This window comes from Protopterus annectens, chromosome 3.part0, assembly GCF_019279795.1.
Source record: "Protopterus annectens isolate FY-2018-M chromosome 3.part0, PAN1.0, whole genome shotgun sequence".
NCBI classification, from domain to species: domain Eukaryota; kingdom Metazoa; phylum Chordata; order Ceratodontiformes; family Protopteridae; genus Protopterus; species Protopterus annectens.
This window is the reverse complement of record NC_056731.1, coordinates 1,406,910,655-1,406,927,016: the sequence shown is the minus strand read 5'-3', so window position 1 is coordinate 1,406,927,016 and position 16,362 is coordinate 1,406,910,655. Positions and strand designations below refer to the sequence as shown.

General features: G+C 35.8%; 1 protein-coding gene across 2 annotated transcripts in view; it reads right to left on the bottom strand.

The window, feature by feature from the left end:
- The window catches only part of CA8 (carbonic anhydrase 8), a 729,036-nt gene that overhangs the window by 134,589 nt on the left and 578,085 nt on the right, over positions 1 to 16,362 (bottom strand). The gene's annotated exons all lie outside the window — the stretch shown is intronic.

The window sequence follows — 16,362 nt, the reverse complement described above, 5'->3', positions numbered from 1 at the left end:
GTGTGTGTGTGTGTGTGTGTATATATATATATATATATATATAAAAGCATTTGATATGGTCAACCATCAACTTCTCCTTGATACCTTAAAATCCCTCTCACTGGATTCACAAGCTTTACAATGGTTCGACTCATACTTGACTAATAGAAAACAAGCTGTCCTCTGGGACAGCCATCTATCCTCTCAACTCCCAGTTACTATTGGCGTTCCACAAGGATCCATCCTAGGTCCCCTACTTTTCTCAATTTTCATAAATAACCTGCCCACTTCCTCCCAACATCCACTTGTATACAGTATGCAGATGATTCCACTCTCATCTGCTCTGCTTCTTCCCAGCAGAACTCCACTCTGCTACCCAATTGGTCTTCACTGCAGCAGAAAAATGGTTTCAACACATCTGTCTCCTCCTAAATCCCAAAAACAAAACTACTACTCTTCACCCCAACCTTTAAATCCACCCCAATTACTTTTCCATTGCATCCTGTAATGGCACTATCATCAAACCTGACTATTGCACCAAACTGCTAGGTGTCACCATAGATAATCAGCTAAATTTTGACTATCACATTGATTTAACTATCAAGACAGTCAATAAAAAGATTGGTGCCCTGTACAGACTTAAGCCCTTTCTTACGGCTACTTCCCGAGTGGCTCTCGCCCAAACTCACCTTATTTCTACATTACTGTATGCCTCTCCTTCCTTTATCAACATATCTAAAGCTAATCTGAAGAAACTAAATAATGCCTACCACAGTATAGCCAGATTTGCCACTGGCTCTCCATTCCAAACTCATCACTGTCTTAACTTAAAGAAACTAAACTGGCTAGAACTTCCAAACCTAATACTCCTACAACAACTGATCATCACTTTTAAAATTCTACATTACCCCTCCAACACACGCATACTAAACAAAATCATCACTCCTTATAAAAATCTCACTACACTCAGATCAGCCAACAAGCTTCTAGTTACCACATTGAAATCTCATAATAAATCAGGGGATTCCCTATTTGCAAACACTATCGGTTCTTACTGGAATAAACTTCCAGCAGAGCTGACCTCCCTAGCCTCATGTCACCTTTTCAAAAAACATATGAAAACTCACCTACTAATTCATTGGCTATGTCCGTGCTCCAATCCCGACTGAACTCAGCAACCTTATTACTCACTCTACTCTGCTCCTGTGTACTTTTGCACTCCTGTACTAACTTTCACTGACTTCCGCAGCCGGCTTTTTTGTTCCATCACTCTTTTTCAAATTCCTGTTTGCATCCCCTCTGACCTTCTGTTTTTTCTGTCTCTTGCTTCTTTTAGCTGAGCTCCTATAATACTGCTACCTTTACATTTCATCAATATCTTTATTTCCCCCTCTCCTTCTCCAACTGGCTACTCCCTTGACTTACTTAGTCCATAATACTTGTACCTAACAATTACTGTACTTTTTCCTCTTTCTGTTTACTTTATTTTCTCCCTTTTCCTTAACTATAACTACATTTACTTACCTGTTTCACTAGCAACCTGCATATTTAACACTGTATAATAATCAGTTTAGCCAATACCTGTTTTTCTTGTCATGACTAGTTACTAGTGATATTTTTTTAACTTTAATTTGTATTTTCTAAGACTGGAGCTTATTCTCCTCAGCCCCTTGTCTGAACTTTGTTTGTCATTTACTCAGACTAGTCCATGAAAACCATATATGTAATTTGTATTTTACTTTAGTACATTATGTTATTTGTTTGTTTATTAGTTACTTCCTAATCTGTAGTGTCTTAGTCTGATAGTGGAGCTTTTCTCCTCGGGCCTCTGCTGAAAATGGACATGTATCCAGCCAGACTAGCCCAGTTAACAAATGTAAAATAAAATAAAATAAAATAAAATAAAATAAATAAATAAATATATATATATATATATATATATATATATATATATATATATATATATATATATACATATATATATATATCTATATATAATATATATATATATATATATATATATATATATATATATATATATATATATATATATTTCTCATCTTAAGACAGAGTATTCAGTTCAGGATCACCATATAAGCTTTAAAAAGTTAATTAGTAATATTTATGTGCGTGTGTGTGCGTGTGTGTACATGTGTGTGCGAGCGTGTGTGTGTGTGTGTGTGTGTGTGTGTGTGTGTGTGTGTGTGTGTGTGTGTGTGTGTGTGTGTGTGTGTGCACTCACGCACTTGTGTGCATGTGTATGCCTGTATAAATATCTAAGTATATACACACACATCCACACCTACACACACACACACACACACACACACACATATATATATATATACATATATATGTATGGGTCTCCTTCTGTTTGTCGAAAGTACATTTCATCCACAAACAGAAGACTGAGCCCACTTCCATGAAAGTGCACTTTTGCGAAAGCCAATTTGCCCAATCGCGTTACAGTGGGGATAAGGGAATATACCCTTTTCCCCATTATAGTGCAATCTCAGAGTTAGTATACTTAAGTAGGGGGGGGGAGCTCACCACCACAGAGGGGGTGCAGGGGGGCTTGTCCTCTGGCATAAATGTGATTAATGTTTTTTTTTTAATTTTTTTTATGTTTTTGGTGGGGGTGGGTTCGTTATTTTGTGTTTCGCGAAAGTGCATTTTCGACAAAGTGCACTTTCACGAAAGTAAGATCGATGGTTTATGTTTTGATGAAACATAATTTTGATGTAACAACATAGCTCCATATATATATATATATATATATATATATATATATATATATATATTTATATATGTGTGTGTGTGTGTGTGTGTACTATAGTTAATCAAAAGCACTCCATGCAACTGTAATAATATTGACCTCAAAAGTATAAAAACAATGTAACTGACACAGTACTTCTCATGCACCAAAAATATCTTTGGTGCATGCAAAATCTGTCTTGTAAAAAAACACACCCCTGTTTATTATATATATATATATCAATTCTGTGATTGCACAAATGCAGGGTTAGGACAAATTTCCCAAGCCATGTATTTCTGCTATCTCACACAACTGTTGATCAACTGCCTAGCCGACCATAAGCAGTCAACTAGACATCTGTCGAACTAACACTCACTTGATATAATCACTAGCACTCATAGGCAGGTAACACTAGTTGAGACTGTGGCTGGAAAGGGGCATAGTATCTGTTGACCTAATTGTCATATAAATAAATACATTATACTATGAAACTACTAGTCAATATATAAAGATTTTAAGTCATAACATATTATGCATACTTACTGGAAGTAAGGACTGAAATCACTATCAAAATGTACTAAATCAAGGGGTCCCTATCAGATTATTGAAGTTTCAAAACTTCAGAAGTCATATGGTCAAGACCATATAATCATCTTCGATCATATGGTCTAGGCAATCTGAATTTTGAAGTTTCAGAACTTCGATAACCTGACATAGATCCAATTCAAGATGTACAGCAGACAGACCCTGAATGGAAAGACTAGTAAGTAAGACAAACACATGTTTTGGATTTCTACTATCTCACACACTTATTGATCTATTGCCTAGCTGACCATATGCAGTCAACTAGACAGCTGTCAACCTAACACTTACTTGATATAATCACTAACACTCATAGATAGGTAACTGAGGTTGAGGCTGTGGCTGGAAAGGGGCATAGCATCTGTTCACCTAATTATCATATAAATAAATGAATTATACAATAAGACTGCTAGTCACTTAATATGTAAAGATTTTAAGTCACAACATATTATGCATACTTACTGGAAGTAAGGACTGAAATCACTATCAAAATGTACTAATTCAAGGGGTCCCTATCAGATTATCAAAGTTTCAAAACTTCAAAAGTCATATGTTCGGGACCATATGATTGAAGTTTTGAAACTATGAACGTTTTGAATGGAGATTGAGGTACAGCACAGAACAGGACATTTAACCTTTTCCACAAAGTAGTGTGATCTCTGAGTTGGTATATTTAATTAGCAGGGGCTGTGGGAGGTGCAGAGGGGCTTGCCACACTGCAAAAACATTAAAAATAGAATTAAATAGATTTTCTTTTTAATGTTTGAAGTTCAGAAAATTCGATCATATGGCCTCGGCCATATGAATTTTGAAGTTTCAGAACTTCGATAACCTGACATAGATCCAATTCAAGATATACAGCAGATGGGACACTGAAAAGAAGAACTAGTAAATAAGACAAACACATGTCTTGGATTTAAAAATGTCAATAGCTGTGTATTTCATTAGATATATAGAATGCAAAACTGTTTCATAATGATTTGGAATTATTTATAGTTGCCATTTTTGCTTTCTCCACAGCATGAATTACATCATCATAGAAATATAATTCTACTTCCGTTTTAAATATCTCTAACCTGAGGTATAACTGCATTAGTGCCAGTACTGTCCTTTTTTTTCTTGTTGTCTGAGACTGTTATTTGAACATTTTACTTTTGCAAGGGCAAAACTGTTTTGCATGTATAAGATATTTTAAAAACAAAAAGTTTTTATTTTAAAGTTGTCAAAGGTTGTGGTTAGTACCTTAATATTCTTACAAATGCTGTTTTCACAGCATAGACATAGCTGTGGCTAGCTGCTTTTTTGAAAATATACTGTTTAGACATCAGCTATGATGAAGTAATGTCATTTGGTTCAATAAATGAGTAATCAGTACCTGAAGTCTTTATATCAGACTAGCATTCAGACTAGTGGCAATGTATCATGAGTAAGGAATGCATCAGAAGAGAGGTATCAGTAACCCCTCCTGGAAAATATCGTATGCAGGTGTATGAAAAACAGTGTAGTTTAAGTCCCACTTACTGTTGGTAAGTGAGCACGACAAAGCTGTGGGCTCAGACTGTAATGGGCAAATCCTGAAGGATTAGTAATTAGAATAATATTCTGAAGCAGACACTGTATATCTTATTTTTATTTTATTTATTTTTATTTGACAATTGTTGACCAGGTTAGTCCAACTGGGCTAGAAGCCCATTTTCAGTGGAGACCCGAGGAGTAAAGCTCCAGTACAGACAATTACAGTACATAAGCTACACGGTCCAATATAGAGAATTATAATAAATAAGCTCCAAGTACAGAGAAGTACAGTACATACACGATAAAATAATTTTTTTAAACATTAAAAATATAAGCAGCAATTGAATTTTTAAAAAGAGAGAGAAAAAGATTCATTTTTAACAGTGAAAATATATACAGCAGTTGAATTTTCAAAGAGAGTGAAAAATATTCCCCGGATGAAATGCTAAATAAAGAGAGGTAGTTAGAGATGAGCAAACAATATACACATATGTACATGTGGTGTAGAAGTAAAGCTTAAGGGTGCATTTTTTAGTAAGACTTAGAGAAAAGGGAGAAAATTAAGAGGTGTTACAGTAAGATGTCTGTGTAGTGGGAGTGAAAAAATACAGTAGTGCAGTGGATTAGGTAGGGACCTGACAGGGATAAGACCTAGTGTTAAGTAGGTGAAGTTTAAGTTCCTTTTTGAAATGTTTATTGCTACTGAGATACCCAAATAAATACCCAAATGTTTATTTGGGTATCACAGGTGCTAGTAATTAATCAAGAAAGTATTACGCATTTGTCATAATGTGTTATGGTCAATCACTCTAGGTATACATTTGGCTGGCGGTGATATGGATTCAGGCTGCATAACTCCTGACCTTCATCACACTGGTGGCAGCAGTGAGGATTTGGCCTCCATTTATCCTGATCTCCACCACACAGAAAAAGATGCTGTTATATTTGAAATTGCAATGACGGATGTGAATAATGAAGAACTGCAAAAATAGTAGCTAAAAGATTAAATTCCATAGACAGTAACAAAGTTATGAGATTTAAGGTTGTCTTTATTCAGTCATAAGTTTATTTGCATGAGCACATAAACTGAAAAATGAACTTTCTGCAATATTTGAAAGATTTCATTTGATTCCAAGTGGTAAACTGACTGAAAGTATTACAAATATTTGTACATCATTATGCTGATTTATTTAAATGTGTTAACTGGCACAGAACACTGATCCCAATAGTCCTATTTCAGTCTCAGACCAGAAGTTCAGAAAACAAACAGTGCAGAGGATGACAAGGGAAATAAAAAGCAGCAAACATACAGACAGGGGCAAAAGTAAAAAAAACAAAGGAAGCTCATTGTTTTACATTGTATGTTTCTGTGGGGTGTTACAGTTTCCTCCTATATCACAAAGACAAGCCTTTAGGTAACAGTGATCCTCTGAACTGCCTGTACAGTAAGTATATAGGCAACGTGTGTGTATATGAATGTGCGTGTATGTGTGCATGTGTGTGTGTGTGTGTGTGTGTGTGTGTGTGTGTGTGTGTGTGTGTGTGTGTGTGTGTGTGTGTGTGTGTGTGTTTGTGTCTGTATCCTGTGATAGACTGCTATCCTGTCTAAAACTGGTTCTCTGCCTTGTGCCTCTTGCTTCCTAGAACAGGCTTCAGCTTTTATGTATCAATTAGCAGGATAAGGAGGTCATAGAGAATTAATTAATTAAAGAAAGTCTAGACAAGTTTTAAATGTTTTCTAATAAATCCGGTCAACTTATAGCATCAAACAGAGGATCTGGAAGAATGGCAGTTAGCTGAAAAGTATAAAACAGCAGATGTCAAAAAATCTGAGTAAGTGATAGAAGTATGAAAATACAAAAGGTGAAGATAGAAGACATAAAACAACAAAAACAGAATGAAGGAAATTGCCAACATTTTTTACAAATAAGTAAACTGGTTCACAAAATCATAATTTGAAGAATACAGTCTGACCTTATCTACAGTAACATTTTCACTAAATTATATGCTGCATCTCCAAGACAACTTATAGTAGAAAATTACTTTCTCACTCTGAAATGCAGTGGTTTTTGAGCTGGCATATTTTTACTGAGAGAGAGGGACAGTCTTTCATATGGGTGAAACAGAAGGAACATCATTCTTTCTATGAAAAACATGAAAGTGTGCTGTTTTTTGTTTATACATGCTTCTTCCGTGAAAAAAAATGCATGTTGTACGTGCGTTACTTTTTTTCTCCTTTCATGCACATCTTTTTATATGACAGGTCATTTGAAAAATTACTCTTATGGAACCATTATTCAGTAAAAGCCCATAAATTCTAAAAGTATAAATCCATCATAAAAGCAACTAGCAGGAAATAGTATAAAAAAACTGACATGAAAGTAGTAAGTTAGATTGAGTGAAAATTAAGATGAAAAATGGAAGAAATGCATTATAAGATGTACTGCATCATGCCCTTAGAGCAAAAAGTGTATTTTCATAGAGTACAGGAAATGTGTAATTTGATAAGATGATTTAATGCTCGATTTAAAATGGATGGACAGAAATATGATTTTGGTTATAAGCAGAATTGTGTATATGTTGCTGGAATGTTAACATATATGTCACAGTTGTATCTGGGTCAAACTAAAGAAATTACAAACAATTTTAGAATCTCCTAGAATGATTTATATTAGCAAATAAATGAAGTAGTGGATTCTCAAAATAAAACTCATTAAAATAGAGCAGATATGTGTTTATTCCATAGCTGAGACCGAAGAAGTATATAATAGACCGAACATTTGCAAATAAATATGTGGTTATAAATCATTAAACAAAATAGACTGAGAATAATTTTTGACATGTAAAAAACTTCAAATAAAATACCATAGCATTCTTATAGCCATTACTATAGGATAGCACTTCGCAACATTAACCGAGTCACATTGCTGAAGAGAAAGATTAGATTAATGCAAAAATATAGTAATAAATAAAGAAACATGGTGGCATACGTTCTAGAACAAATAACCAATTCAGACAAAAAGTAACAAACACCTCTGGTAAAATAATGATAAGGAAATATTAAAAACCTTCTTAATTATGTAAAAAAATTAAAAAACAGTTACATTTTAATAAATGATAATATATATAATGAACACCCCACAGAAAAGATTATATCTTTAGCAAATATTTCAGTATATATTATTACTTAGTTATTTACTTGCTTACTTACAGGAGTAAATAGCTAGAAATCTTAGACTGATATAGACAATGGGAATTAAATTACACTTACTAAAAATACTGTAAAAGACAAGGTGCAAAAATAAAAAGGTAATGGCTGGAATCTTTTTACTTTAACTGGGTATATGTGCACAATGGCCAATCCATTTGAAAAAAACTAAAACAGGATAAACATGTTAAATACCACATGAGAAGAATGCCACCCTTGTATCCCCACTGTTTGAAAAAAGGTATTGTCAGGAATTTGTGACAAGAATAATGTACAGTGCACGGTAATAATGTATAGTGTAAACATGAGTTTTTTTGTGTTATTCTCTCCTTTATGCTCATACACCACACTGTGGCTCTTGTCACTGAAGTTATAGGGAAATTCTTCCTTGTAAAAAAATCATATCAAACTGACACTGGTTGACAAAGTAAAAGCAAACATTAGTAAACATAAAATGTACAGGCATGAATACACAGAAGCAGTGTTGTTGCAAAAAATGAAACTATGAACATGATATGAAGTACTTCAATTAGAAGGAGGAAGATAAAGTAATTCAGACTGTAATTGAGATACAACCTATTGATTGGTTCATTGGTTAGTACTAGGCTAATTGCCCTTGTGAGCCATTTTAAGCCTAGCCAGTTATTCCCTGTGAGATTCAAACCCTGTACCTTGTGTTTTTAAGGCAAACACCTTAACCATTAGGCCACCCTCCCAACATTTCACTGCATCAAGTCTTAGTTTCATACTCAATGCCCTCAGTTCTTTGCAAATCCCTATATGTGTATATACAGTGCATATCTCTCATCCTTATAGTAACAGAAAATTCACTTTTCATGCACAGAGTCCGCATTTCAAATACAGGGCAGTAGACAGACAGATTAACCATTAGGCCACCCTCCCAACATTTCACTGCATCAAGTCTTAGTTTCATACTCAATGCCCTCAGTTCTTTGCAAATCCCTATATGTGTATATACAGTGCATATCTCTCATCCTTATAGTAACAGAAAATTCACTTTTCATGCACAGAGTCCGCATTTCAAATACAGGGCAGTAGACAGATTGTGGAGGTTGAGCCAATGTAAAACTCATATAGTAATAAACAGCATAATCCTGATTCTATGTTAATGCGGTCATTTGAAATAATTGTTCACTGTTGCATAGTTGGAGCTAAAATATCTTTAGGCATCTTGGTTTTGCAAACTTATGATTTCTATAGCAGTCTGGAGATTAAGCCATATTCAAGCATGGGATATTGAGTTCCCCTCTTTCTCCACCTTGGTAAGGGAATAAGAGAATACATGCAGATGGAATGTCTGAATAAAAATAACACATAAACCATATTTTTGTGATCACATCTGAGTAACTAATAAATCTAAATATCTCTGCATAGCTTCACCATCCCTGAACCGATGTGTCATTTTTAGGTTGCTCAGTCAATTTACAGAACATGAATTGATCAAGGAAACAATAAGTTGTAATGTGCCAAGTAATATAAATGATTATATATGCATGTATGTGCGTTTCTTGGAAGGAGATGAATGCTCCAGACACACAAATTATTTCTGAAACAATGTACTGAATAGTCACCAGGCTAGAATTCAAGTGCATGTTTTCTTGAATTGTCAACTACTTGTTCTTCTGAATACAAAATAATAAACTACAATGAAATCAAATTGAATTCTGAGCTTTTATCAAAGAAATGGTGTAGCAGTGTAGCAAGCAGTCAAAAGTAGTTGTAGTTTAATACCTAATTAAGAGATTCTCTACAAAACCAAAGCTGCTGTTGGCTTACAGAAACAAGGAGCTGTGGGTACACCATCTCTTCCTCATTTCTGCAGTAGACCACTGACAATCATTAACAGTGACCAGACTGGTGAGCATCAAGCTGCAGAAGGTATAGCATGAAAATCAAAGAAACAATTAATGCATTATATCACTACTGCTCACTTTAGTCTTCCAGGATAAAACTGAATACAGAAAAATGCTTTCTGGGTCTTGCATTTTGATGACTGATTCTGTAATGATGTCATTCCTCTAAAATAGATACATTTATTACTATGATACAATGTGCACATGATGCAAATTGCATAATGTGAAGATGTCGCAGTGATATTTACTTCTAAGCTGTTTTCTGGATTGTCTCTCTCTGGTGTTGATCTAACACTTCCTCGTTTTATGATAAAGACCTATTTAAGACACAAATGTGTGCAGCTGAAAAGCACTTCAGGCCAAACCTTAGTGGAGCAACACATTAGAAAGAGAGAAAATCACATGCTAGATATAATGGATGTGTCTTTTAAGTAGATTCTGCCCAGTGATGTATATTTGACTAATTCAAAGGACAAAATGGTAAGTAACCAAGGGGACATGAAACTTGAAGTGCTATTAGATTATTATTTTTCAGACTATGATGGCATTCTTTAGTTAAAGTGTTGATCTGTATATAGTGTGTGCATAGACCCCCCCCCCCGACACACAAATAGCAATAAAAAGTAAGTTTACTCATACGGGCAGGTTATGTTTGTGGCTGCAGATAGAATAATTATTTTATTGTTAGAGATATTACTTAGTTATTCGTTCTCTGTAGCTTTAAACTATTGCGAAACCGCGTTCCTGTATTTGGAAAGACAAATCCCAGATAGCCTAACGCACATCTCTCAACCTGGTAGCACAAGAAGTCTGGACAAAGCCAAAAGACAAAGGCTCAAAAATAGGAACAGATTTTAAATACTGCTCTTGTAAACATAGAAAGTTGCTGGAATAACATAATTCCATGTTAGCACGCATTTGCTGAAAGTATGGACTCTGGAACTCAGATGTATGTCATTATTTAGTGACTTCAATCCTCAGTGATTCGCCAGAAAACCACAACTATTTTGAGGAACAAACCAAAAATATGAGACACAACTCTGGACAGTTGAGACGTATAGGAACAGTTTTGCACGTAAACTGAACTCGAACGAATGCTTGGCCCACTACCAGCCGTAGACAGACATACTCCGCTTAAAGCATGGAGTGGAAATCCTTATTTGATGGAGCAAGTCAAGGGAACACTTACCCAGTTTTTCGAGACCAAATAAATGTATACAGTACGCTAAGAAATTGGCTGAGAGTTATACTGACCAAATAGTTATTGTTATCTGTAGTGAAAATGAAGATGTTTTGATAGTCAAAATGAGAGACGTTATCTCAACATGTGATAGGCAGTTCATACAGAAGTTAGTAGAGTTATCTAATTTACGAAAACCACCAATCTCGGGAGTTGGACAGACCTTGGAAAAGGAGTGATAAGGGGTTATTGGAGAAGGTAACTATTAATATAAAGCACCCACATAACCCAGTACACATAAATTCCACCGAGAATGTTCAAAGGTATACTCTCCTGCCTTGGCCCCTTCGATTATCAACAAATAAACCTTCAAGTCTCTCCCGCCCCCAACCTTTTTCCTGTAACATCAGGGAAGGAGACAAAAATAATCTGGGACAAATGCCCAAAAAAATAAAGAACAGTTCTAAAATAATTTACCGTACTCAGAAAGTTAATACAATAAAATATTTGTAGTACTACGCATTTTTTATGAATAAAATGTCTATCTGTAATGGCTGAAATTAAACAATTACTTTAACCCTCACTTTTGTCACAAAATCACACACGATTTGATACAAACAATAAAACTTAGAAATAAAAATCAGACAAGTGCCTAAGCAGTAAGGGGCACTTAAGAGGTAGGTCCTACACGTTTCTATTGCATCAAAAGTTCAGGTATTATCAGCTCACTTTCATAAAGGAGTTGCACAATTTTAAGTACCTTCTTGCATAGTTAGTTTTACTTTATCTTGTCACACATATATTTTACTAGTCAAACTGAATCCAGCACAAGATGTACTCCTTTCAACAAAAATACGTTTCTTCTTCAGCAGATTACAGGTACATGCTTTTTCATGACTGCAAAAGAAATCCTGTCAGCATATTCTATGAAAACTTAAAGATCACGTGCAAAGTTTTTTTTTACTATTCTTTTTATTATAATTTTGCCTTCATCTTGTAAAGTGGGCTTTCTTATTCTAAAATAGGTAGCTTTCACATTAGTTACTTCAGTGGACTTTTATTTATGAAGTTTAATCAACTGGTGTTTCTGTTTGCTGTACACTGAGCAACTGTCCAATTAGTTGCTGATTTCATGTCATCCATCCGTCTTCTGATTATACATTCCAGAGGTGAAACAGTTCTGTAGTGGGTTGGCATGTTTTCTGTAGACTGTAGCAAATTTATTACAAAATAATCAGAATGCAAGACAATCAGTCAGACAATCAAAATAAAGACAGCCATATTCAAGTGAAGGGTAACAAAAATAAGACAGAACAGGATAAGATTTTTAGTAAGTTGTACAGTACTTGGCAAACACTGGAATAAAACAAATGTAAAGCTAATAAAACATTCCTCAGGACTCAATAAACTGTGTAGGCTTCACCCAGAGCCTACATGAGGTTTACATGTTAGCACAACAGTGTGTGGCATGTGCTAACATGCAATGCATATTAATGAGGTGTGGCATGCCTAAGCTAGGTTGTGTGGCTGGTAGCAGTTTTGCTGGCCAGGAAAGCATGTGAGCGAACATGGATATCAATTGCATGTAAAACAGAGCACCTATGGTCTGCAGACTTGCGATGAATGCCACAATAACCAGTAGGGTTTCACAGTTAGAGTAACATATCTCTGCAAAGGCCAACATAATGTGGGTACATTTAACCAGTAATAGGGACATATTTGCCACAGATGTGACATAGACATGTGGTTGAATGAAACATACCTGTCATCCTCTTTGGGCAAGATATGTGGACAAAAGCATACATAATGTGGGGGCAAAGGCCCAAAAATGGGGACACATTTTTTAATATTGCACTTCCAAACTTAGAAATTTGATAGAATAAATAGGCGCTACATTAGCATAAACTTTCTGAACAACATCAAGTTTGAAACTCAAATATCAGTCATGAGTTTCTGACTTTACTCTACAATGACATGCCAATGATTTGCCAAAAAACAAGCATATTATGAGAAAAGATTGCAAATATGCGACAAAAACTGGACATTATGCACAGATCTGGACAGTTGAGAGGTATGCACTCAAATGTATGTAATACTGAGTCACATGAGTCCAAAGATCATCCCTGTGATGTGGCAAAAAGCCACAAATTTGATAAGGAAACCATCTGGACATAATGGAAATATCTGGATAGTTGAGGGGTATGAATGTGAACCACATAGTCCAAACACAGTACAGGACAGTGTACCTAAAGTACAGAGAATTGTGATATCCCATTCCTGACATTCTGTATAGAAGCTATGTTAATGATCTGTAACAGGTCATGGACTGCCACATAAAATGATCACTGAAGGGAAGTGTGAGTATTGAACAGGGACACACAGACAGACTGCAGGAATTAACACAGTAAGGATGACAGGTGAAATTCCCTCATGTACAGCAGAGGGCAGCTTGTCAATGGAAAATGGGTGTAGCGACAACACCAAGCACAAATCTATATGGTACAGTATGGACTGTACAGTGAAAATGATTGTCATGTAAGATGACATAACAATGGAGAGGATGTCTGTGTGAGATAAGCATCTTTACACGAATAATGCAGAGGACATTTATCAGGGATCTGACACATAATTGGGGCAGGGTGCATATTGTGAAGTTGTGCAAACTGATATGCCTGAAGGTGAGTGTATTCTCAGCAGAGGTCTCCAGCAAGCTGCCACAGGTAAAGGATCATGGAAGACATTACAAGAACCAACCGCAATCATGGACAGTATCAGAATAATACTACCAGTAATCCCATGCCTCTGACATAACATATGTGATGTGATAAGAGATGAGCCTGCACACACACACTTGAACAACTATTATGAGACAGCCAGACTTATAGGTTCTTAGGTTCATAAGTGTTTACTAGGCTAACAACCACAAGGGCCTCTCCAAATCCATGCATCCCAAATCACTGTCAAGCCCCAATATCCCCGATAGGTTCAAGCAAGGGCCTGGGAGGTGAAACATTTACAAGCAAGGGCCTTTGAAATGAACCATGTCCATCACTTCCATTTCCAGCCTGTTCCATTAGAGACATAGGTGCCAAACAAGGGATGAATTTAAGAATAATACATTGTATTTTTGAACTCTATTTATTGTACAATTTAGTTTACAAAGTTGATATATTAGAATGTATGTGATTTATATTATTTACCGTATATTGCTGGAGCTTTGCACTGTGGGCCTCCCCAGAAAAGTGGTCGTGCATAGCCCAGTCAGGCTTTTCCAGTAAACAAATATGAATAATTAAATATCAAAGCCACCATCTTCAAAGATATTTACTCACTAAATACTCCTATACATGACAGCAAACTTAATGGCATCTTAAAATGAACTCAGTCGTATACAGTCTGAATAATGATACCAAAAAATACAAAGTGTTAAGTGAAAAAGTGTAGTACTAGGAAGTACACGTCTATGTATTACTATTCAGTAATATAATCAAAAAATACCTTCACTACACAACAAACAAGTCAGGCAGGAAATGTCTACTAAAGAGGTGCAACCTTTAGGGCTTACAAGATTCTAAATTTTATTATTTATTTAATCAATAAAATATGTACAGGTAGCGTATGTACATAAATGCATCTGCACCTGGTGTCTGTGCCTGTAACAGTACACATAAACCACTTAAGAAGTGTCTACCAAAATTCTCCCTTTATGCCAAGATAAATTATATAAATATTTCTGACATAGCAAGCAAGCATACTTCAGTCAATGAACAAGAATGCAGCATCTCTGCTGAAGTGCTTTGTTTCAATATCGCCCCTCCTCAATCTGACTGATTGTATGATTGTAACCATGCACACTGTACTGGCACTATAATATCTGCAGGAGGTGTTAGGAGGGACACTGCTATACCTGTATGTGATAGTATGGGCAATACAGGCTAGTTGCCTTGTGTGCATGCATATATATATATATATATATATATATATATATATATATATATATATATATATATATATCTACACACACACACACACACACACACACACACACACACACACACACACACACACACACACACACATATACACACACACACACACACACACACACACACACACACATACATAGGGGTCGACTTCTCTTGTTCAAAAATGCACTTCCCCGAGACCCACTTTAGCAAAAGTGCACTTAAGTGAAAGTGCACTTTCAAATCAGTTTACTGAAGCAAGGTACAGTGGAGATAAGGAAATATACCTTTTTCCCACTGTAGTGCGATCTCGGAGTTAGTATGTAGCAGAGGTCTGGTCCAGCAAAGGGAAACACATTTTTGCAGGGAGGCAAGCCCCCATGCACCCCCCACTCCCCCACTACTTATATATACTAACTGAGATCGCACTACAGTGGAGAAAAGGTACATTTCCTTATCCCCACTGTACCGTGCTTTGGTAAACTGATTTTCACAAAAGTGCACTTTTGTTTAAGTGCACTTTCACTTAAGTGGGTCTCGGCTTTCTCTTGTTCGAAGAAGTGTGTTTTCAAACAAGAGAAGTATATAGATATAGATATAGATATAGATATAGATATAGATATAGATATAGATTTAGATATAGATATAGATATAAATATAGATATAGATATATATATAGATAGATAGATAGATATGACACAATCCACATTGTCACAAATGATATACATGTGATTAACGTTGTCAAACACCTGTTTATGCAGTGTGTGCATAAGGTGAACAGGTAGCCCACATGCATCTGGTGTAACAACTTGATTTGTGTTCTACACCATCAGACAGTCATGTATATTCGACAAAAAGAATACCTAGATATGGTCAATAAGCTGTGTGACAGTGCAATGTGTCAAAGGTGGTACACGTGTTACACATCACTGGAAGATGTGTAGGGAGGTACATGATGAAGGGTGCATTGCACATAGTTATTGGTGTGATGAAGGCTGGCAACCATGAATGTATTATTGCCTCTGATATCCTTGTCCTTCACATACACGGTATGGGAGGAGTCAACACTGTGACCAAATGCTAGTGGATGTACCACTTACCATCTACCCCAGAACACTGGTCACGTACCTATTGGTCTGATTATAGGGTGTGATGTCCACATTATACTTGGGAGGTGTGTTTGTTTCATGATCCAACAAATCCTTCCATGCTTCTTGTCAATGCAGGTGTTGTCATGGCTGTGGCAGTGGATTTTGGTATATGTTGACACTGTGTGTATTACACTAATATCACAGTTGGCGTGA